Source organism: Pinus tabuliformis, chromosome 8, assembly GCF_031772625.1.
Source record: "Pinus tabuliformis cultivar Carrire ecotype Pingquan chromosome 8, CPIR1, whole genome shotgun sequence".
In the NCBI taxonomy this organism is placed as follows: Eukaryota; Viridiplantae; Streptophyta; class Pinopsida; order Pinales; family Pinaceae; genus Pinus; species Pinus tabuliformis.
Window position 1 is genome coordinate 411,562,150 of NC_142294.1, and position 24,842 is coordinate 411,586,991.

At 36.7% G+C, this 24,842-nt stretch overlaps 1 pseudogene; it reads right to left on the reverse strand.

Annotated features, from left to right (window-relative positions):
• Positions 1–1,432: 1,432 nt before the first annotated feature.
• On the reverse strand, positions 1,433–2,154 carry LOC149235814 (phenylcoumaran benzylic ether reductase PT1 pseudogene; annotated as a pseudogene).
• Positions 2,155–24,842: the final 22,688 nt, after the last annotated feature.

Here is a 24,842-nt window from a genome sequence, read left to right on the forward strand (position 1 = left end):
CTGCGGAATTGGACTTTAGCTGCGGAATGTGCACAGTTTCTGTAGCTAAAAATCTTGAATACAAAGTTAGCCATTCATCTTTCATCATCAGTCCAAAATTAATCAATACCTTCAGAAAAGTGAGCAAATAACTTGTTCATTTCATTGATTCAAAATTATTGTTTTTTTCTTGACATGTAGCGACTCAGTGTGGCGACTTAGTGATAACACACAATTTGACTTCCCTTTGACCGGGGTCTTTTTCATCAAATTTGATCGAATGAATAGGACACCATCCATGTACCAACATTCCCCCAGCTACCCATGTGACTTGTTTTGCTTGATGACACCTGCAACCTAGAGTTTAACAAAACAGCTGCGGAAAGTTGGGCTGGCTGCGGAAAGTGGCTAAAACAGTCGATCATCAATTTTGAATTTTTTTTTTTTTTCTCCATAAATATCGGAAATTTATTAATAATACCCAAAACCTTTTACAACAAAAACCTCAGATCATATCAGAGGATCATATGACAAAAAGTCCATAACAAAATTATTTTGATCCTTTGGAGTCCAAATCCTAATGTTTTGTTGTTTTTTTTTTCTTTGTGACATGAATTTCCTATATGGGAAGATGACCGCATCATTCTCTGCTCTCTCAAGGGCAGCAACAGCAGAGTATATCCATGCAGCACTCGCAGGTTTCGTAAGCAGCACATGGTGAATAGGCAGGCATACAAACAACCTTTCTCCTCATGGCGCTTCTGAACATGTTCATAGTAAGTCATTTCCTGAGCACTTGGTGGAGCATACATTTTCACCCCTAAATCACAATAAACGCAGAATGCAATAAAGAAATTGACACAAGTGGTGTATACTGATCTGGACTTTTAGGACGAGTAATCTGAAATGCGAGGGAATCCTTCATTTCCCTGAGTTCTTCAAACATGATTTTCTCCCAACATTTAACCGACAGCGACTTCATGGGATTTAATGGCAGAGAGTCGTGTTCAATTGGAACACGTCTCTAAACAGGTTTGAATTGAATAAGATGGAAGGCGTGTAATTGGTTTTAGATGCCAGCATGTAGTTGATCCCAATTAGAATTCCTTCCCTCAGGCACGCGGAGTTGAATCACGCATTCAAACTATCAGTTAATCAATTCAAATCCAGTTTTTTTTTCACGCGGCGGCAAAAAAGAGGCTCCAAAGAACCGAAGATTTCTCCCAGACCGCCACAAATTTCCTCAAACAGTTTCTGGGTTATCTAACTAACCCACCTGGAAAAAAAACCCATGTTTTAGTTTTTCTAAATTCGTCTCTGTTTGGTCAAATCGAATGTTTGAAGTTTGACGTTTTTTCTGCTGTTTACGCATTTTTCCTGAGTTAACAATTCTTTGTTCTGCATTCTTTCTGAGTTGATGTTTTTATTGCTGCATTCGTTTTTCTTGTTTGATCTACTGTTCTGCAGGAAGTCTCAAGTATAAGGTCTTGTTCAGAGTTCTGGGATCGTCCACTGCCCTGATTGTGTATGTTCCAATGTCTTCCTCCTTCACATACACAGCTTTAACATTTCCATCTCCAAAAATGACTACTTTATCCCTTGGAGGAGCTGTAAGGCCAGCTTGTGACAGTGTCGGAAGGAAATAACCAGCAAAAAAAAGTTGCTGGAGACATATGTATAAGTGATTCCCGCTGCCTCGATTGCCCTACGGATTTTGACTTTCAGCTCAAATGCACTCTTGGCAGGCTCCACTGCATGGACGTTATCAACATCATTCCCAAACTCAGATGGAAAAAACCTCTTGATGGTTCCAACTTCTTTAATTGCTTGGATAATATTCAACTGATTGGCTGTCTGTTCTCCTCCTACTGTGGAGATTACCACATCCACCTTCTTCAATGCCTCCACAAGGCTTGCATGATCCTCTAATGATCCATTGAGTATGTTAGCTCCTGAAGACTTGAAAGAGTCCAGAAGCTGGGCTCTCTCAGGCTTAGCAGAAGCCGGTGAGTCTCGGACGAGAAGGAAGGTGGGGTGGCCAAGAGCAACGCTGGCATTGGCGACATGACGACCAATGTAGCCTGTTGCTCCAATTATCAAAATTCGGCTGATGCTTCCCATGTCTACTTTCAAATTCTAACTGTTCTGCAACAAGATAACGACAAGTGCAGTGGGGAATATAAACTCACTTCTATATGCATTTTTTTTCTCTGAATTTTTGAATTTTTATATTGCTTAGTCATACCTGCATTTTCATTTTATTGCACTAACATCTTGACTGTAAGTTTGAAAAACAGAGTGGTGGCTGCGGAAACCGGTGTCAGCTGCGGAAACCGGTATCAGCTGCGGAAACCAGTGTCACAGCAACCACTTAGCTAAATAGAGATAGTTAGGCAATCTTAATGGAAATGATCATGGGGAAATAACTTTTATTGATGAAATGGATGGCATGGAGTGAAAATGGAAATGAAATGAAGTTTATTTTTTCTCTTCTCCCTTTTTTTTTCTCTCTTCTTTTTTTCTTGAATCAATTGAAGTGATGAAGTTTATTTTGTCTCCTATTTTTCTTAACAATTCTTTTTCTGATCCTCCAGATCACACAAAGTGCAGGAGGAGAGCATACTCAAGAATTATTAACCTTTTTTTTCAGATGTAAGAAATAAGGTCTCCTAATTACACTTCCCCGGCAACGACGCCAAAATGTCTAGTCAATTTAACGTCTTAAATTGCTCTACATAAATTATCAATCTGGGTATCGTAAACTGATGAAGTGTGGTTCACTATATGTGATTAGTTAACCTTTCTCTTACTTCGTTGTTTTATAGTTTATGTTGTTTTGGGGGTTTTATTCTTGTTGCTTTTCTAAAGTGTTTAATGCAACTAGTTCAATCGAAATAAAATGCAATAATCAAATAATGAGAGAATGACTATGAGACCCAGTATCCTTGCTGCTTTAGCAAAAGGACAAGATGATTCTATCACGTCATTAGTTCATTAAAAGGCTATGTGCATCACTAATCTACAATCAACTTGAAAGCAATTTATGTACAGCTAATATACATGGTGAAATAAAATGCAAAAATAAAATGACAACTATACAAGGCGGGGGCCCTCTACCACCTATGAAATCAAATTCTTAAAGGAAAAATAAAGACATCAAATAAATGACTAATGACATCGGCCCAGGATCTCTGCTGCTGATTTAAAATGAAAATGAAATCTATATTAAATTCAATTAAAAGTGAGAACAACTATGTAACTCTTCAACTTAATCTAAGCAATGTGAAATCTAAGTGACACTACATAAAGGAGACAAATCACACTACTTTAACCTTTTCTTAACCTTTTTTCCTTTCAGCTAGATTTATCATGTGAGAACAGTTATGAACAAGTCAGCAATGTGAGTCTTAAAGCAAACTAAACCAAGCTGTACGAAGTGATATTTTGGCTCCAATAAAGTTATTTGATTATGGAAAAAGAACCATCAATAGATGAACAACTTGATATCTAAGAGCAGAAAGTAAAGTACAAGTTAAAGAAATGATACTAATGAAAATCAAACTGCAGAAAAATAAAGGTCAGCAACATAGACAAGATGATCACACATGCCACTAGTCATGAAATCAAAGCAAAATTGAACACACTTGCATGAATTAAAATTGCATGAATGAAAAATCTAATCTACCTTACATTCTACAAAGCAATATTTACAAAATGAAATCTACTCTACCTTACATCCTAATATGCTCCATGACATCTACTTCACATCTCCTTCCATGTTGAGAACATCAAAGCTTTATTCAATTTCTTCAAAAGTGCAAAGTACAACAAAGTTCTCCAAAGCTTTCAAAAGCCATCAAGGAAGAACTACCAACTTAAGAACTAGGGACTAAAAAAACTAACAAATGAAGGAGAGAGATCTCCTATTTATACGAAAAGATGAGAGCCATCTCATTAATGAGGATCCATGAATCTCTCCCTCTACCTCTAGAGTCCTAATCAAAATAGGAACTAATAAGACACATGTCTTCTTAGAGATAATACAATTAGGAGATATGACACATATCCTCATGATCCCATGATTCTTTCCAACCAAATTCGAATTTGGCCTTAGAGTGCCACATAAGGGTCTTCTAGAAGTCTCCTTTCAACCTACACATGTCAACAACCTCAACCCATTTGTTAGGTATAAGCATATGCACATTATTTTCTAATTTTAAACCACAAATTCACTTAAAATGCTTAGAAATAATAAATATTGGAAAAACATAAAGGTGGCCCAATGATAATGAAAGTGAGATGAATGTGGCGACATAGTAGTGAAATGGAGGTGGAATGGAGGTGATATAATGGACATAATAGTGAAAGTGTAATGGAAATGAATGACATTTTCAAGACTCAACACCTGCTCCTCCACCAATAAATCCACCACAATTGCAATTTCCATCTAACTCACAACCTCCCAGACCTACTCAAATTCCTGCTCAAACTGTTCCAAATCCAAATAACAGAGCAGAGAGGCCAGCCTACAATGTAGAAGAGGGAACCTCATATCTCACACTACCCTTGCAAAATATCAACTTGAGGTCTGGTAGGGTACTCCACAAAGATTCTCCAATAACTGATAAACAAGAAGAAAACACAGAAAATGAAAACAAAATGACAAATCAAAGAAAACTAAATGATGATACCAAAGATAAGCAAATGCAACCATCGCATCCACCTTTTCCAAACCGATTGGTCCAAATGAAACTTCCAATGTCTATACCACAGTTTGATGTTTTAGATGAGCTCAAGAATGTCTATATAAAAATTCGCTACTGCAAGCCATAAAAGACATTCCCATATACACTAAAGCAATCAAAGAAATGTGCCTTAAGAAGCCCACTAGGAAAAGGATTGATCCACAAACCATTCATGTTATAGGACATTTAGCTGGCCTTATGACAAATACCATCTCGATGGAAAAGAATGTTGATCCTGGTATCCCTAGAGTTACTACAATCATTAACAACATACATATTCCAAACACTTTAATAGATCTTGGGGCCGTAATAAATGTCATGACTCTTGAAACCATGAGAACACTCCAGCTCATAAATTTGCAACACACAATGATTGTTCTAGAACTAGCTGATAGGTCTAAAGTGATTCCTGAAGGGATTTTGGAGGACATAATTGTTTCACTAGACTCTTGGGAGTATCCAGTGGACTTCTTAGTTCTTCAACCCAAATCCAATTTAGGACGGCACCCTATCATCCTTGGTAGACCATGGTTAGTGACTGCTGATGCATTCATAGGGTGTCGATCGGGCAACATGATCATTTCAAGAGGGACCGAAAAGAAACAACTCACTCTTTATCCATCGGCACAATCACCAGCAGTAACACACAATTTATGGCTTGATGATAAATACAATGATAAAGAAGAAGTACAATCTATTTTTAGCATTGACCAAATCTATGGTTTCCAAGAACAAAATAATAATGATTTGGTAGAATTGTTCCTTTCTCAACCTGATATTTCTGAAAATTTGATAAACGACCAATATCATGCTGCAGATGTACTTTCAGCCCAAAATTTTCAAGAAACATGCACCATTCAATCTTTGCAAACCACATTTCACGATATTTTTCCAGTTCAATCCATCACAAACACACAGAGTCAGATCATAGAGATTAGTCTAGGGAAAACTCTGAACATAGGCAATCACCTAGACTCATCTCAGCAAGAGAATTGATTCGACTATTGAGAAAATACCAGAAAGCATTTGCTTGGGACTACACCGATATGCATGGGATTCACCCCGACACATGCACTCACCATATTTATACAGATAGTACTATCAAACCAGTGGGGAAACCGCAGAGAAGAATGAACCCCATGCTCCAGGATATTGTCAGAGAAGAATTGCAAAAACTGTTGAGAGTTAATTTTATATATCCTATTTCTGATAGTCAGTGGGTATCCCCATTGGTTATAGTGCCCAAGAAAAATGGTAAGTGGCGCATTTGTGTTGATTACAAACAATTGAACAAAGCAACGCTCAAAGATTACTTTCCACTGCCATTTATTGACCAAGTGTTAGACACATTAGCTGGGAAATCATCATTTTCTTTTCTTGATGGTTTCAGTGGCTACAACCAGATCAGGATAGCCTCAGAAGACCAGGACAAAACCACATTCAATAGTCTTTGGGGCACTTATGCTTATAATGTTTTGCCATTTGGACTTTGCAATGCTCCAGCTACATTTCAGAGAGTTGTATTAGCTATTTTCACTGATTTAGTTCATGATTGTGTTGAAGTTTACATGGATGATTTTTCAGTGTACGACAATTCATTTGAACATGCATTAGAGAACCTTGAAAGAGTTTTGAAAAGATGTATTGAAGCTAATCTGTCCTTGAGCAATGAAAAGTGCTTTATGATGTTAAATGAAGGGATAGTATTAGGCCACTATATTTCTTTTCAAGGCATTAAAGTTGATCCAGCAAAAATCCAGATCATTGTTGATTTGCCAATTCCAAATAATCAAAGAGAGGTAAGAAGTTTCCTTGGGTATGCAAGCTATTACAGAAGGTTTATTGAACATTTTAGTAAAATATCTTTACCTTTGTTTAAGCTTCTAACAAAAGATGTACTTTTCAACTGGAATGAGAACTACCAGCAATCATTTGAAGCACTCAAAAAGAAGTTATCAACCGCACCAGTCTTAAGAGGGCCTAACTGGAGCCTACCATTTCATATCTTTACAGATGCATATGACACTGCAGTAGGTGCCTCATTAGGCCAAAAAGAGGAATCTTGTAACTATGCCATTTATTTCATTAGTAAAAATTTAACACCTGCAGAATCAAACTACACAGTCACAGAAAAGGAAACACTTGCCATCATATATGCTGTGAATAAATTCCGACATTATATAACTGGTTATGAAGTCTTTGTACATACTGACCATTCTGCCATTAGACATTTAATGAATAAACCAATAACTAGTGGCAGAGTTACCAGATGGTTATTATTGTTACAGGAATTTAACAACACTGTGTTAGATAGACCAGGTAAAGAGAATGAGGTGGCAGATTTTCTTTCTAGACTGCAAAATCCAGGTGAGGTTGTTCCAGTTGAAGATTCTTTCCTAGATGAAAATTTATTTGCAATTTCCATAGTGAATCCTTGGTATGCTAACTTGGCCAATTATTTGTCTACAGGAAGGACACCTCCATACTTTACTCCAAAGGAAAAGAAGAGACTAGTCAAACAAAGTGCTCGATACTCATGGATTAATAGCGATTTATTTTACATTGGTTATGATATGATTATTAGACGATGTGTAATAAATGATGAGATAATTGATATTTTGAAATCTTGCCATGATGAACCGTGTGGTGGGCATTTTGCAGCTAAGCGAACAACATTCAAAGTTCTTAGTCTTTGATACTACTCGCCATCCATTTTTAAGGATTCCAAGAAGTATGTGAAGAGTTGTGACAGCTGCCAAAGAATGGGCAGGCCAACAGCTACAGATGAGATGCCACTTTAGCCACAAGTTCACCTAGAGCCATTTGAAAAATGGGCTCTAGACTTTATAGGACCCATTAAGCCAACCTCCAATGGTAAGAAGTACATCTTAGTATGTACTGATTACGTCACAAAGTGGGCTAAAGCAAAAGCACTAGTTAGAGCCACCGAACAAACAGTGGTAAACTTCCCTTTTGAAGAGATTTTTGTAAGGTATGGAGTACCAAGAGAAATAGTGACTGATCAAGGTACTCAATTTACTTCAAAGTTAGTGAAGGACATCACAGACAAATACCAAATCAAGCGCAGAAGAAGTACACCTTACCATCCACAGGACAATGGGCAGGTGGAATCCACAAACAAAACTTTGGAAGGGATCATCACTAAAACTGTGGCAATGAACATAAAGAATTGGGAAGAGAAGCTCAAAGATGCACTCTGGGGTTACAGAATTACGTGGAAGAATACTACAGGATTTACACCATATCAGTTGGTGTATGGAAAAGAGGTAATGCTTCCTATTGAGTTTCAAATACATACTTTTAAACTGGCTGCAGATTTGCAAATTGACCCGGACCAAGCACAACAAGAAAGAATTCAGCAGTTGAACCAGCTGGATGAAATGAGGCAGCAAGTAGAAGAAACCACAATCCTCATGCAAAAAAAAGGAAGCAGTGGCATGATGCACATATTAAGAAGAAGCAGTTCAATGAAGGAGACTGGGCTTTACTTTTTGACTCTAAATTCAGAGATCATAAAGCCAAGTTTACCAGACATTGGATGGGCCCATACCAAATTATTCAGGCTTACGACAATGGTTCAGTCAAGCTCAAAACTATTGATGGAGAAGGTCATTCCTTTACTGTCAACGGTCATCGCCTGAAACTTTACACTAAGCCCATCAGCAAGCAAAATTTTCTCCAAACAGTATCTCAACAAAGAGAGGTTGAGATACTGCAGCCTTCAGCTGCAGTATCCCTGCCTTAGTTCATTTCATTTCAATTTAGAAATTCAAAAGAAATTAAAAAAAAAAAAAAAAAAACAAAACAAAATCTAAAAAAAAAACACACACAACAAAAAAATAATAAAAATGGGTTAGATGTGAAAACCAGACCCTGGCACACTCTAACCCCGAATTCTTACTTGAAAACCAATTCGTTGGCGGGTATGAATTCCTTTTCTTTTGTTTCCTGTTTGATTTATCAACTGAATAATGACTTGAGGACAAGTCAAAACTTTAGTGGGGGAGAGAAGCATCAGCATTTTGTTTTCTTATCTCTCCATTGTAAATTCTTAAAGATTTCTTATCTCATCTCCTCACTGTAAATTTCCAAAGAAGTTTGTTTAAGCACTGCAGATTTCAATAAAGAAGTTGTTTTGTCATTGTTTTATCTCAGAGGGACCTGGTTAAAAACATTATGCAGGGGGACTTGTTCTGTCCAGAAGACCATGTTACCAACACTAGCAGTAATGGGACCTGTTTAAGACACATAAAAGGGACCTATTAAGAGACTGTTACTTCAAGATTACTTGAACAAAGCTTCATCAAGTTTCAACAAGGATCCATAGGTTGCTGGGCACCAAGACTTCATCAAATACCAAAGATCAAGGAACCTGTATACATATAATTCTTTTTCCGGATTTCAAAGACGCTGCATGAACATTTTCAAGATCTCAGAGGGACCTGTTGCATTCGAATCTATCTCATGGGACCTGTTATGAACAACAAAGAATAGTCAAAAGAGACTAGTCCTACCTAGCATGCCAATGCAACGCTTGAACAACCAACAAAAGTGTAATGTATTCCTTATTCTTAACATTTAAATTCTTAGATTAATTTTTAATGTTAAATTTAATAACTGTGACTGCTACGATCAATTTCAAAGACACCTCCATACCTATCACTCCTTATGCTATTGTTAATCCCTATCATCTTCCAATACTCCAACCCATCTCATACTTATATGATTTTGTTAATCCCCTCTCATATCACCTTTTCAATCTCTATTACCAACCAATTAGACCCTACAACCATCCCAACATTTCTATTTGGTCGGGTACCAATAGAAGCAGGACACGTGGTGAATTGTTTGGAAACCAAATGTTATGCGGGCTTGTTCATTATGTTTGAAACGGCCAAATTATGATTTAACCACCCGACGAAGCCAAATGATGCAAATGACTACCTGAAATCATATCCCAGTACTTCATATATGGTTCTCGTGCTTCTATGATGGCATCCATACTACCAGTACATCCATTCCTCTATTTCAAAAGATGAATATGTTATGAATTGAGTTAATTCAGTTATTTCATTATCATTTTCAGTTGTTCTATGTTAGCATTCGACTCCTGTGACTTCAACAGTAAAGACTGAAAGTAGCAAGCGCCACGAAAGGAAAATGTAGTTAATTGGGTTCGACCTCCATTACAAGACAGTCAATCGAGCATCGCTTGGGTTACTAAAGGAGCTAGTGTTAAAGAGTCGAGGACGCCACCAGGTCAGCAGTATTGGGGCGGAAGACAAAAGGTAACAAATCAAAACTTCTTTGTTGAATTTGCAAAACATAAACAAAGAAGAGTTAGAGCACAACTCTCTGCCAAAATGACCAATAGGGTCGAACCAAGCATATTCGACAGTTCCCAGTATCACGAAGATTGCATTTCAATTCTTAAAGAAATACAGTGGCTGCCCTTTTTAGAGAAATTTCGTGGAAGTAATGAAGAGGTCACCAAACAGTTCGCTTTTACATTCAACGGAGAGAAAGCTCTGATAGGTAATTTTTCATTCAGAGTTTCGGAAGACACCATAGCTCAGTCCCTAGGGATCAGCCCAGAAGGGGAGAAGTACTTCAAGACAAAGCAATTTAAAGAGAAATCATGGACTCAATTTATGTCCAGATCCAGGGTTTCATCCGTTAATTGGAAGAAAGGCGTCCCAAGGAGTTGGCTGGTGCATCCCTGGGACGAGATGGTCTATATCATCCAAAAGTTTGTGACTTGTGAAGGCTGCTATAGTATTGTTTACTTGTACCATATCAAGTTACTGTTACATTTGAAAGGGCAGTGTGTTATCAGTTTGCCATGGTTCCTCTTGCAAAGCCTAACCAAAATGTCGAAGACCATCCAAAAGCAGAAAGGTAACGAAGACAAGAGCTTATATCACTTTGGGCTAATTAAAATTCTTATTGAGTATGAATTACAGAGAATAGGGAAAATGTGGAAGGAGTTCTTGGCTGCTAACCAAATTAAAGACGAAGAGGACAAGGAAGAACCACAGGAAAACTCAGGATTTATGAATGATATCGATGAAGAGATTCCTATACACAAAGCAAGCAAGGTACCTCCACCTGTTAGCAGTATAAGGACGAGGAAAATGAGAAGAGAGGATGCTCGGAAAGCAGAGCAAGATAAAATTTTTACCACCTATTCAAGAAGAACCAGGAGAACATCAAAGGCTCAGCTACAAGAAGACCAGCCTGAATCAAATGCACCTATGCCGATGGATATTGAAAGTAGTGCCCACTCACAACCTGGACCAGGAGCTGAGATGGAGGTTGAAAGCAATAACAAGCAAGAAAAAGATTCACCACCTGCCATAAAGAAACTGGAGAAGCAAATTGAGAAGTTAAAGGAAGAACTAATGGAGGCCAATATGCTAGAAAAAGTTATCAAGAAAGAAAATGAAATGCTCAGAGCACAGAGTAAAGAGACTCAATAGAAAAATGAAAAGTTAAGGGAACAAATTAAGGAACTTGAAGTTGAACAAACAGATATTTGTAAGTGGGCCACTAAATGGTACAACCAAAAGAAGGTCCTCAAGGAGAAGTACAAGAGTTTAAAGCATGAGCTCCATGGTCAGAAAGATGCCCAGGTGAAGAAGAATGTAGATACATTGCTGAAGGTAGCAGAGGTACAGGCAGGGAAAAAGTTCAGAGGAAGCACATCGGGGTTAGCATGAGATCATGCTAATTCATTAAGTCGGGGAGAGATGTTGGTACCATTCCTTGACCTCCTTTTTCCTCTTGAAACACATCATTTGCATACCTTTTTCCTTCATACATCTCTTAGACCCCTTGAAATTGATTAGTTAACAGTATTATAGTTGTTAAATTCATTAGAATTGATTTATGAGTTTTATGTTAAAGAATTAGGGATTTTTGATAAAAATACTACACGAAGTTGCAACATCTTGTAATTGGTTTATTGTTTGACATATGGCATGATAGCTAAGCTAGAGCAAAGGGTAGAGATGAAAAATAGAATGTACAAGCATGGACGAACACCTATCCTACAATAGAACCAACACTCCTGAATGCGCGGTCAATGATGGTCAAAGCACAGCATGTTGGCGACAAAAGCAGCAACGGCATAGGGTTCTAAACCGATTTAGTTTTGTTCCTTTTTGGAATCGGTTCAGAATGGAAACAACTTAAAAACTATGCCATAGCAAAAGCAGCAACAGTCGCATCATGAATGTACATTCGTTCCGAAATGTAAACGTTGTAAAACATATGTAAACACAGTTATGTGTTGTTAGTTAAGTTGTTATCAATGTATCATTCTGAAAAACAGAGCTTTTGAACTAAATACTAGAACTCAGTTGCAGTCACGATTTTGTTATTACGTTGATTCTATAGTTGCTTGAGCGCAGTCCAGTATACCTTTGAAACGCGGACGGGCCCTGCGTGGAACGGGTATACTGTCATTTCATTTCATTTGCAACTTCTGAATATTCAATAGTATGCACAGTGATTAGAGTTTGGTTTATGCTTTCATTGATTTAATTAGAAATTTGTATGAGTAATGTTTATGATGGTAGCTTGAAGGATTCATCGCTGAGATCGTTGAATTGTATCCTATAAGGGATCTGATCTTTTGTTATTTTTAAGAGCATCTTCATGAACCCTGTTTCTCATATATTTGAATTTTAAGTGTGCTTATGATTTTAATATGTTTCAATCTTTCATGAATGATAAACATTGAATGCTGAGTGTTCACTGAACAGGGGTTTTATGCATAGCATACTCGTAAGGGGATTGAAATCTTGGTTTAAGTAATACACAGTGTTTTTAGAATAGGTAGATGAATTGAGTGACCTGAGTGTCCAGGTGATAGGGAGCATACCTCAACCTTCCGTAAAGAAGTTCTGTAACCTACCATCATGAACACTTAGTTAGGAATCCTTTATGTCTATAGATTGTAGACGCATGCCTCGAAGTTTACTGATCTTGGTCGATAATAAATATAGCCTAATCTAGCACCCTAGATAGGACACTACAAGGGCATCTAGAATGTTTGTAAGTCAAATGTTCAGTTCATAAACTTCAGGCAACATTCATCTACTATGCAATTGTAGAGCAACAACAGTTTGAAGGCTATCTGGCTAACTTCAGGCAATGCCTATAGGTTATAAAACAAACAACAATAACAAATAGCATCTATTCAATCCCCAGTGGAGTCGCCATTTTGTTTCTCGGAAGGCTAATGTATTTTTGATCGACTATCCCTCTAGGATTGGCAGCTACCCTAGAAACAAATAGTTTAAAGCAATTTAGGATTTGCTCTATGTATGATAGATAAGAGAGAGGCAAAGGAACCAACCTGGATCTTTGGCTTAACTCCTTGCTTGATCTCTCTCCCCCTTGACAGAGCTTGCAACTTCTCTTTATACTTATCCCACTTGGAGAGTACCTGTAGAAACACAGTAACAAAGAACTATCAAAGCATCTCGATCTATTATATCATAAGCATTGCAGAATTAGAAATACAATGAACATACAATGGCATTCGCAAATACAGGATTATATGGAGGAAAACTCAAAGAACTTTATTAAATAGAACGGAGAATTACAACCCATCTGTCTAATCCAGCATCATCCTCCCAGCATGAAAGCCCTCTTCACTTCATGGAAATCAAGATCACCCAACAATACAATGGTATTTCTCAGACACAAACTATTAGCACTTCCTTACAAATTACAAAATTTCGGCCTCTAGATCACTCAGATGAGGGATCCATTTATAGATGTGTGCAAGGGTGTCAGTCATGTCTGGGTTTTTTGATTATTGTCATTCCACTTGTTGTTTTTGGTTCCACTTGGAGATTTCTTGGATCTCTTACTCATCCCTGGGCAAATTCAGAGAGGCAAGTGTCATAGGAGAAGTTTCTAGAAGATTCCATGAGCATCGACTTACCAAACTATCTCAGACATTTGTCCATCCTCACTCATCACACCGTACAGAAGGCCTCATCGGTATGCATCACACCTAGATAGTGTAGAAGTTAGTATGCATTGCATCCTGACAGTGGAGCAGTCAATATGGTCCTGTTTTGGCCAGTTCTAGTTGGTTTTTTAGGTGGACCTTTTGGGGAATGATGTAATCAGTTGACCAGGATGTTTTAGGGCATGAAGCAACACTTTTAGGGGTTGAAGAGCCCTATTTTATCGACAAATAAGATTGGGGTTGAAATTCCCAAATATGTCTATAATAATGGGTTAATTAAAATTTTAGTGAAAGAAGCCCTCCATACATTCGCAATCCCCATAGTGTGGGAAATTTTCTGAAACATGATAGTAGAAGATGACATCAAGGCCCTCACCTATGATATCAGTCCTTCTAATAGTGAGGAGGAAGTGCAACAAGGGGGAGAAGAAGAAGAAACTAAGGAACAAGAAGGGGAGAAGAAAGAAACCAAAACAGAGCAGGGAGATACAAAATAAATAGAGACAGAGGAAAAGACGGAAGGAGGAGAAAGGGGGGCAGAAAAGATAGAAGTGTCTCCTGAGACCCTAGAAAAAGAGGCAGTTGCTGCTCTCACTACCCTCAGCACCCCAATTAAACCAAAACAAAAGAGGAAGAGGCAGAACTCAATGTATTTCACGGCTAGGAAGAGAAAAAGGATCAAAACAGGGAAATCCCAACCTTCTTCTAAAGTGCCTATTGTTATTGAAGATTCACCATCTGCCCAAGGAAAGGAATCCCCTTGCAAGGCACCTATCACTTATGAAACAGGGACTCCTAGATCTCCCACATGGAAGGAAAAAGTAGAACTACAGAACTCAAAAATAGTTCTATAGGAGGCACAGACTATTCTACAGGAGACCTTGTAAAGACTACAGGAGACCGAAAAACTTGAAAAAAGGATATAAGGATAGCCACAAGGGAAGGAGGAAGCAATAGAGGAACAAGAACCTGACCCCTAGCCTAGTCTTGGCTCTTACTAGAATCTTCTTTGGGGGGGGGGAGAATCATTCCACAAAAATTTGCAATCCCATTATTCTTTGAGTTGGAGAAAGAAAGAATAAGGGACCATAGGTGGATGCAAATCACTAAATCCAAGGGAGTTAAGGATATTGGCCATATGGATAATAACTTAGAGAAATGGGCATGGAGTTAAGTACTGTCAGACATAGAGAAGCAGTTGCAAGGAGCCAACTTGAAACAAAAAATGAATTACTAAGGAGGCAGCTATAGGAGAAAGACACCCAAATGGCACACATGGCCGGCTGGTCCATGGAGGCATTGCAATGTAGGCAACCAACAAAGTCCTAAGCCCTATATATGAAGGACCAGTGAATGAAATTTTAGATCAAGACCTTGGCATAAAGAGGCACAATTCCTTTTCAAGATTACAGAAAATTTATGGGCCTGTGTGACCAAAGTACAATAGAAGATAAGGAAAAAACGGTAGAATTTTACCTGCATAATATGGCCCTCACAGGGATAAATGTGTGGGACCCCAATGCTAGGCTAGGGGACCTACAACTAATGGCCATGGCTTCCTGGATGAACCATGAGGAGTTAAGGGCAACTGAAGTAAAAATGTTGATGATCAAAGAGCAGAATGAGCCACTAATGATTAGAGTTGAGCCATCAGATCCCATGGCTCTCATCAACACACACCAGTTGCTTGCAATAATCCTGAAATCGGCCCTAAATACATAAGTGATCAAGCACAGGCCATTGCACATTTTGAGGACATGGAAAGGTTACTTGGGGATGATTGTGTGCATGCATGTATGAGGAGATGGAACACCTTACCACACAATTTGAAGATCAGGGAATATCATTCCCCAATGAGGATGGAGGCACTAAGGAGAGTGCCAATGTATAAGCACTCAATGCAAAGGCTACAGATCAATTGGATTGGCCTCAAACTGAGTCTGCCACTGCTGTTAGGCATGCTAGAAGGGAGAACCGAAGAGGAAGATTAGAGGCAGTGGGAAGAGATAGATAGAAAAGCAAGCTTCTATGACAAGGAATAGGAAACAACATCAGAAGCTTGGGATGCTAGAGAGGCCTCCAGGACCATCAAAGATGAGGAGATGGACTAAGTTGCTCAGAGCATGAGAAACACCTTCAGTAGGGGGGTGATGATGAGCACCATAAATGGGTAATTATATGGCCTCATTTTGCCTCCTGAAATAGTTAAATCAACCATTCTCTTAGCTTACTGCATTTTTTTTTATTATATTTATGCTTATGGAGTGAGATGGGTTAGTCATGATGCCATGAGGTCTAATATGTGTTTAATGCAGATTTTGTTGAATTTTGAAGACAAATTCAAAGATTCAATGGACAATTGGCAGCAATAATTCGAAGTGGACAAAGGAGAGGATTTATAGGAGGGAATCCCCTTCATTTATTACTCCCCACTTCAAATTCTCCTTCATGCAGCTTGGAGCACAAACAACCAAATCAATGCACTAGGAGGTAGCCTAGCAAGTGGAGGATAACTTATGTTTATATCTAGTTTTGGGAGCCAAACCTCCTTGAGTTTAAGGAAGTTGTTGGGAGCTTCATTTGTATAAGTAGAGAGGCCTAGGGCCTCATTAGGGAGTTGGTCAAATTTTTTTTGAACTTTTGTTGCAATTTTTCTCTGCTCAACTTCGAGCTTACTTTTGGTGACAGTTTCATGTAATCTTATTACTATTTTGATAATAAAGATGAGATTCTTCTTGCGCTAGCACTAAGTTACCTCAGAGGGCTGAAGCTCTTGGGTTAGGGCCCAATCCATGTAGCCAAGCTCCTCTTCTTTAGATTTATATGCTTTGTTTCAGTTTATGAATTAGTTGTTGTTAAATGAATTTCTTTCTTAGTTAAGAATAGGTTGCTTTTGGTGATTTAGAAGGTTGTTTCCATTTGTGTTTTCTATAGTAGGTTGAATAGTGGTAGATAGAAGATACAAAAGGCCAACAATAGTGCACTGGCCTCCTTTCCTCCCTTTGGGAGCATGAGCTGAGGCCAAGACCCTCTTTCTGCCACAAAAACACAGATTTTCCTTCTCCATAGGATTTCTAGTGCTACACCCTGTTAGAAGGTTGATGCTTTACTTTAGATCTCGTCCACCATGCTCATTGTTGTCTTTTCAATAAGTCTTCTTCCATGCTTTCTCTCATTATAGCATTTTTTCAACACTTCTTTCCATAGCTCATAATTTAGATTAGCTTGATGTAAAATTCTGATTTTTTTTTATGAACATAATTTCCTTACTTACTTGATCTCCTTGTTTGATTGTTAGTTCTTTTGCAGAAAATATCTTCTTACAGTAGGTTAGCCTATCATCCATCACATTCTTTCCCTGATCTATACCCTACAGGTCGCTCAAAATTCACCTCAAATTTGCCTTAGTTTTCTGCGTTTTTCCATAGGATTTCTTCCTCCCTCCTGACCATATTTCCCTCTCCTAGTGATCCTTGGTGAACCCTAGGCACCCTAATACATCATCCTAGCCTTCAGCTACCCTTTCCACCCACTCTCACACTTTCAAAACCTTCAAAACTGCTCTCGACATCCTCCTGTAAACCTCCTGTAGATCCCTTGCAACCTCCTGTAGATTTTACTGTAGGCTTCCTTTTGAAGTCCGATTGTTGGAAAAGCCTCCAGAAGGCCACCTGAGACCTCCTAGGATCCATCCACACCATCCTACATCTTCTCAAGTCCAAAAACCACACTCCATCGCCACCTAATCGCTACCACATTCACAGACAAATAAATTACGTGCATGACAATTTCACATAAAAATACATAAAAATCCAAAAAGATGTTTTTTGCTCATTTTCTTCTAGAAATAGCTTGAATAGATGCTGTTTACTTCCTAAGTAGTTAATGGAATTCATTTCATGGTCTCCATCTTTCTTTCTGCAAAAGTAGGATTAGTTGGTTAAGTAGGGTTTGCTAGGTTTACTTTATATTTCAATCTTCTTTTCCTTTCTGCAAGTAGAGTAGCCTCCGTAGAGTAAGCTTTCCTTTCCTTTGTCATATATAGAGCTTCTTCTGGAATCCATAGAAGTTGGCTTGAGCTCCTAGTGATCTTGTGCCAGCTGACCAAGTGGCAGCCTACGATAAGAACTAGTACTTGTGCATATAGCATCGTCGCTCCCATGTTTGTTACAAACTACTGGGTTGATAAGAGTAAAGTAGGCAACCCAGGAGTTGCAGCATTATTGTTGCAATACTAGTGCTCAGCAGAGTCCAATGGCTAGAATCCTTGTGTACGATAGCTTTCAATTTTCAAGAACATTTCTTGAATTCTTTTTGGGAAGGAAAGGAAGTTGAATTGAGGGGTATTGAAGGAAAAACTGGAAAGATAATTAACTCTAACAACATCAAAAAGCTTCTAAATAAAGAACAATAGGGTGTAATTGCACAATTATGTTCACTAGAGGATCCCACATCGAAATCATGTATTTCTCCAGATCTCCAAAAAGTTTTGGACAATCATTCCAAGGCATTTGAGACTCCCAAAGGCCTCCCACCTATTCGTGATCATGATCATCCTATTCATTTGATTCCACGAAGTTTTCCTCCAAACATTAGGCCTTACATATATCCATATGCCTAGATTGGGAACTCATTCAAAAGTTGTAGAAGATCCCATGTCAAACAGTATTGTGAGAACTTGACAAGGAAGGAAAAATCATATTGGAACATGAAGCAGTCACAGAACCGAGAAATCAAAAGCTACAAAATAGATCAGTTTCAGAGTATGTCATCAAGTGGAAGAACTTACCCGCTGAAGATTCCACATGCGAGGACAAGAATTTATACAGAAGCATCAAGAACTACTCAAATGTTGAGGACAACACATGTTGAAGGAGAGGGGCATGTTAGGTCCCTATACTGCTAGTGTAACCCCTTATTGTTATTAGTACAACCCCTTTATTATATTTTTGTGCCCATGTAGTCCCCATATTGTTATTACTGTGCCCCATAGAAGCCCACTATTGTTATTATTGTGCCCTTACATTATTATTGTTATGTCAGCTCTGATTATATTATGACCCCTTAGACTGATCTATATAGAAATGAGGTCTTTTCATTTGTATCATCCAAGAATTGTTCATTTGTGTAATGTAAAGGAGGTTGCCCCCTCGAAGAGGCTTATTTCTAAGGCGTTCATCTATCTTTTCTATCTTTTTGTGAGCTGGTTTCATAACAAAGCTCTAAATATTTTTGAACAATAGCTTTCCCTATCATGATATCAGTAATTTTTCCTACCAATTGGATTTTTTTAGCATCTTTCTAGTGATGTACCATAGGTTTTCATCAGAGATGTGGTTAGATTACATGGTGTTTGGAAGAAGATTGTGCCATATAGATAAAGTCAACTAGGTATTGGAGGACATTTTGAGGATGTATGTGATGTATGAACAAAGAAGATGGGAGGAGTATATTCCATTGGCTGAGTTCTCTTATAATAATGATTATTGAGAGCCTTTGAGCATGAGTTTGTTTGAGGAACTCTATGGACAGAGTTGTAATACTCCCATCAGATTTAATGACTCGGTGAATAGGGTATTGATTGGACTGGACATGTTAGCATAAATGGAAAAATAATGTAGGTAATCAAGAGGAATATAAAGGTAACACATGATAGGTAAAAAATCTATGCAAATCAGAATATGTTGTTTAAGGAATTTCAAGTTGGGGAATAAGTGTACTTGCACATAAAGCCAAAGAATATTTCCTCATGGATTGGATTGTATTGAAAGATGGAACCTCGACTTTGTGGACCTTTCAATATTCTTGAAAGGATTGAACTAGTAGCCTATCGACTTGCACTGCCTCCAACAGTGAAATTCCATGATGTTTTGCATGTGTCATTGCTTAAGAAGTATGTTATAGATGTTGATCATGTGATTAACTGGTCTATATTGCTAGTGGAGAAAGATCTAGAAGTATAATTGGAAACTCAACATATATTGCAGAGAAAATATCTCATGCTTCGAAACCAAGAAATCGAGTAGGTTAAAGTGTAGTGGAAGAACTTTGGGCCTGATGAAGCTACATGGGAGATGGTGCATCAGATGCAGGCTATGCATCCTTCCTTATTCCTTCGTTGAGCAAATATTTTTGGTAAATGTCTGGTATGATGTTTCTGGTATATGTACATATGTATGTGGATGTAAATACCGCCATGACCTATGTTATAAAGCTTCAATAAGCGGTATGGGTGTCATGTCATTATGGTTATCATGTAGTTATGTTGTCATGTTGGTTCACATCTTCACAAATTGATCATTGTAAATACTACATTGAGCTAAGTTATAAAGCTTCATAAGAAGTATGTTTTGATTTCAGCAATATTGTGAGTTGTAGGTATCATTGAACACCGAGGATGGTGTTACCCCAAGGGGGAGGATTTTGTAACAACCCCTCTAAAAATTCCATGTAATAAAAGTTAATGAAGGAAAAATAATAACCACAGTTATGGGACACTTATTCCAAGATAGTTGTTGGGCAAAAACAACTTAGGGTGGGTGTTCATTTTGTTTATTATGGCCAAGGAAAATGGAAAAGAGAATGGAAAAGGCTTTGGAAAGGTTAAATGGAATTAATTGGAATTTTATTTATGAAAATAAGGCAAATTAGGACAAAATGAATATGAAAGGTCACAGGTTTCATGTGAGGAGGAAAATAAAGGAAAATAATGAAAAATAAAGAAAATAGTGTTCGCATTAATAAAAATCCTTCTAAGGATTAGTTGGTACCATTTGTCAATTCAGTTTTGGAGCTCTCTCTCTCTCTCTATTCTCTCTCTCTCACTCTTGGACACTTAGATTTTTCTTGGAACACTTTAGCATTGGATCAAGAAAGGAAAAATAGGGCAAGATGAAGAAACGATCAAACAAGGAAGAGTAGGATCTAACATCTACAATGACATTATTTGTAGGTATTAATTTGCATGTATGATTTCCTTGCTAGGTTTAGCATGCATGATTATATATGTGTGTTCTTGGTTCTCTTGCTATCATGGACATGGGATTTTCGAGGTGTGACAATGTTTTTCAATCTAGACTTTCCATTTCTTGATAGCCATGGTGTGATGGATTCTTTTGTATCTGATTGAGATGGATTGTGGGATGGAATCGAAGTTGAGTTGGGTGGTCCCCAGATTAATCACAAGGCCTCAGAATCCTGGGATAGGATACATCGTAAAGCATGAATGTGAACACATTTATTGACACTAGGAATCCATTGACTAGTAATGGTGAGATACATGGTAAAGCTCAGTGTTGAGTACCATTAATTGGGCCTAGGAATCCCAGCATGGGATACATGGTAAAGCCCAGAGGGTGGAGATCTTGTAGGCCTAGGAATCCCTCAACCAGTAATGGTGAGACACATTGTAACGCTGAGAGGTTAGGATGGATAAATTCCTCACGATGTAGGTGGAGAGATCTGGTGGCATCCATGCTTGTTCTTGGCATAGTGATCCAGCGAGGGTTGCAGTAAAGCTTGATGTTGTATGTCTATTGTTTATGTCATAGTGATCTAGTGGGGATTACGGTAATGTCTGGTTCTATTGTTGAGGGTGATGTTGTGTAGCCTCAAGAAGCCCGGGTTGATTTTGTTTATTAGTCCCATATTCATGCTTGGAATATGGCATGGGGGTGATTGGTTGAAAGAAATATTTGGTTCAAATAATCTATGGTTGGGTGGAATGTGGTAGTCCCACACTGGGTTGGCTTTTGGATTCATTAATGAGAACTATTTCTCCTTGGTATTTTATGAGAAAATGTATTGGTTCATATGAGACATTTATGAATAATGTAATATTGATATTTCTATTAGTTATATGTTGGTTATGAGCATGTTTTATGACAACAATGATGTATGTCTCTCATCATGTTTTGATTTGTAAATGAATGTACAATGAACATATTACCGAATAGATGATAATTCAACTAATGTGATAAGGCATCAATGCTTCTTAGCAATTCTCAGATAAGTATGAGAACCCTATGCTTAGATATGTTTTTATGACCTATAGAATGCATATTTGTGACATGTTTGACATAATTCCTGTCATGACTAGTAGGGGCCCAATCAATTCCTTGTTCAAGTATTTGTATTTTTATCATTTTTTTCATGTTATTTTTCATTTCTGAAAGTTTCATAGAATTCTGGGTAATGGCCTGAGTCCTAGCCTTGAAAAAGTGGCACAAAATCCAAGGTCCCAGGCTCAAAACTAGTTGAAAAATACCTTAGTCACTTTCATGTCCATGTTGTAAGAGTGACTCAAGGGCCCCAGTCACATGCATTCCCATTTCATGGGATACATTGAGGCTCTAGGGTAGTTATGTGTCAAGTTGTTGCAGGGGTCGATCAGCTAGAAGAGTTGGTTAGCTCATGTAGGTTCTGTGGTATGTGCAAAAGGTCAGGTTGGTTGTGTTCCATCAATTCCACTTCGTTAAGGTGACCTAAGAGGTTGAATCACATTGTAGTAGCCTCTCTTCACATGTTTACCCCAACGGACCGGTTAACATGGGTAAATGTGGGAGGAGGGTGTTACAAAGTATTATCACAAATATTTGTCCAAGGAAAAAAAGTAAACTTTGAAACGAGAACTATAAACTGAAAATGATAAATCTAGCCAAAAAACAAAAAAAAAAACATGAAAAACAACCTAAAAACGAAAAATGTTGATGCTGGAATACTAGAATGTCAAAAAACCTTAAATTTTTGACAATTTTTCGATCATCACATTATCGAAATTTTTTATGACTATAAAACCTTTAAAAATGAACACCTAAATGAAAGAGTCATTATACCAAGGGTAATTTGTTTTTTAAAAGCTAAAAATATGACGACTTTAAAATCTTAGCCTAAGACAACTTGACACATTCCAACAAAAATTGAAAATTCAACCATCAAATTTACACACAATGTAAGCAAACTCGACTCATTGTAATGAAAACTTAAATACCGACCATGAAATTGACACATTGTGAGGCCAGAATTGATCCCTTATAACGAAAACTTTAAAATCAACAACCAAACTGAGACACAAAGGGATTTGGTTACTAGTTGAGGATAAACATAGATCCTGTAGGTAAAAATAAAATAAAAAAAAATAATAAATAAATATATAAATAAATAAAAATGAAAAATATAAAACAAAGAAAAAATTAAAACATTGAAAAAAAGAAAAACACAAATATAAAAATATATATATCGAAGGCAAAAAATAGATCAAACATGAAAAATTACCCAAAACAAACAAAATTAACTTAAGAATATGAAAACTAAATTAAAAAAAAATAAAAATATAAAAAAATAAAAAAATATACCAAAAAAAAAGGGAACAAACATAATTAAAAAAAAAAAAGAAAATTAATCCAAAAAAATAGGAACAATTTTAAATAATAATAAAAAAAGCTCAAAAACAAACCAAAAAATAAAAAACATTAAAATTAAAATTAAAGTAAAAAGATAAAAAACAATATAAAAAATTACAAAAAAATTAAATATAGAAAAAAAAATAAAAATTAAATTGAAAAAAAAAACATAATTAAAAAAATCATGTATGAACATTATTAAAAGAAAATTAAAATTTTGAAGACCTAGGCTTGAGTGGCCAATTCTGAAAATCAACCTAGGCGTTAGGCGGATTCCATTAATCAGCCAGCCAACCTAGGGTTGCTCACCCACTGGGTTTTTCAGCCTTGGTAGTTGTGCATAGCTGCCAAGGCTACCTAGCCCAATGACTCTACCACCCTGGGCTATTCGGCCTTGGCAGCTGCACGTAGCTGCCAAGGCCGCCTAGCCCAATGGCCCTACCACAGCTTGGCACGCTGATTCCGCAAATTTTATTTTCACTGTTTTTTATAATGGTCATAAATGTTTTTTTTTACTTATATTTTTTTAATGTTTTAAAGTAAAAACTAATTGTGTTTCCTTTTTTTTTTTTTGGTTAATTGTGTTTTTTAAATAATGTTTTTCATTTTTTATCTTATCTTTATAATTTAGTTTCAATTTTTTTTTTAGTTTTTTTTTTCTAATTATTTAAAATTGTTTCTATTTTTATGTTTTTCGGTTAATTTTCTAATTATTATTTTTTAAAATTAAGTTTGTTTCAAAATATATTCTTGTATTTTGTTTTTTTTACCCGTTAATTTTGTTTAATTTTTGTGTTTTTTATATATATATATAAATAATATCATTCTTTATTTATATATATATAAAATATGTCATTCTTTTTATTTATTTTGCAAAGAAAATTGAAGCTTTTATTATAAAAAAACAGTGAAACAAAAAACAAAAAAATGCATGTTGGGAAAACGCTTAAAAAATTAACATCATAGGATGAAAAACAATAAAAGAAATAAGACAAAAAAATTGTGCATACTAAAGACATAATAAAATTTAAAGTGCCAAAAATGCCTTAATTTTCTTTTTGAATTTATTCAAAATCCACATGAAAATCACCAACATTTAAAAAAAAATATCCATACTTAATACATTAGAAAACTTAAAGTGTCAAAAATAAACCCTGTAAAAAAATAGGCTTATGTTGCATCAACACTTTTCAAAATCAACATGAAAATCACTACCATTTTAAAAAAATGTTCATACATGATAATTAAAGTGTCTAAAATATGCTCCCAAAAAAAAGGTGTATTTTGAATCAACACTTTTCAAAATCGGATGATTTTTTGCTACCTCAAAAAAAATAAGTACTTAATACAGTTCTTGTTTCAAATTTTACATTGTTAAAACATATTTCATATCTTGTTGGGTGATTCCTAGAACCCATGTTATACGTCATGTATCTCTATCAAATTCATCTAATTGATGTCCTCATCACAATGCAAAACCATTAGATTAATTTTACACTTAACTATATGTTATCTCTAATCCTTACACATGATTCACTTCTTCACATGATAGATTAACATGATAATCTATCATTAGTTCAGGCCCTACAAAGGTACAGAAACTTTATTACTCTCAACTTGACACAAACATTGAGATTTCCCTAGTTCTAGGTTTCACACAAACTAGAATCCTTTTAGAGACAATTCTTGAAAATAATAGGTATATGAAAA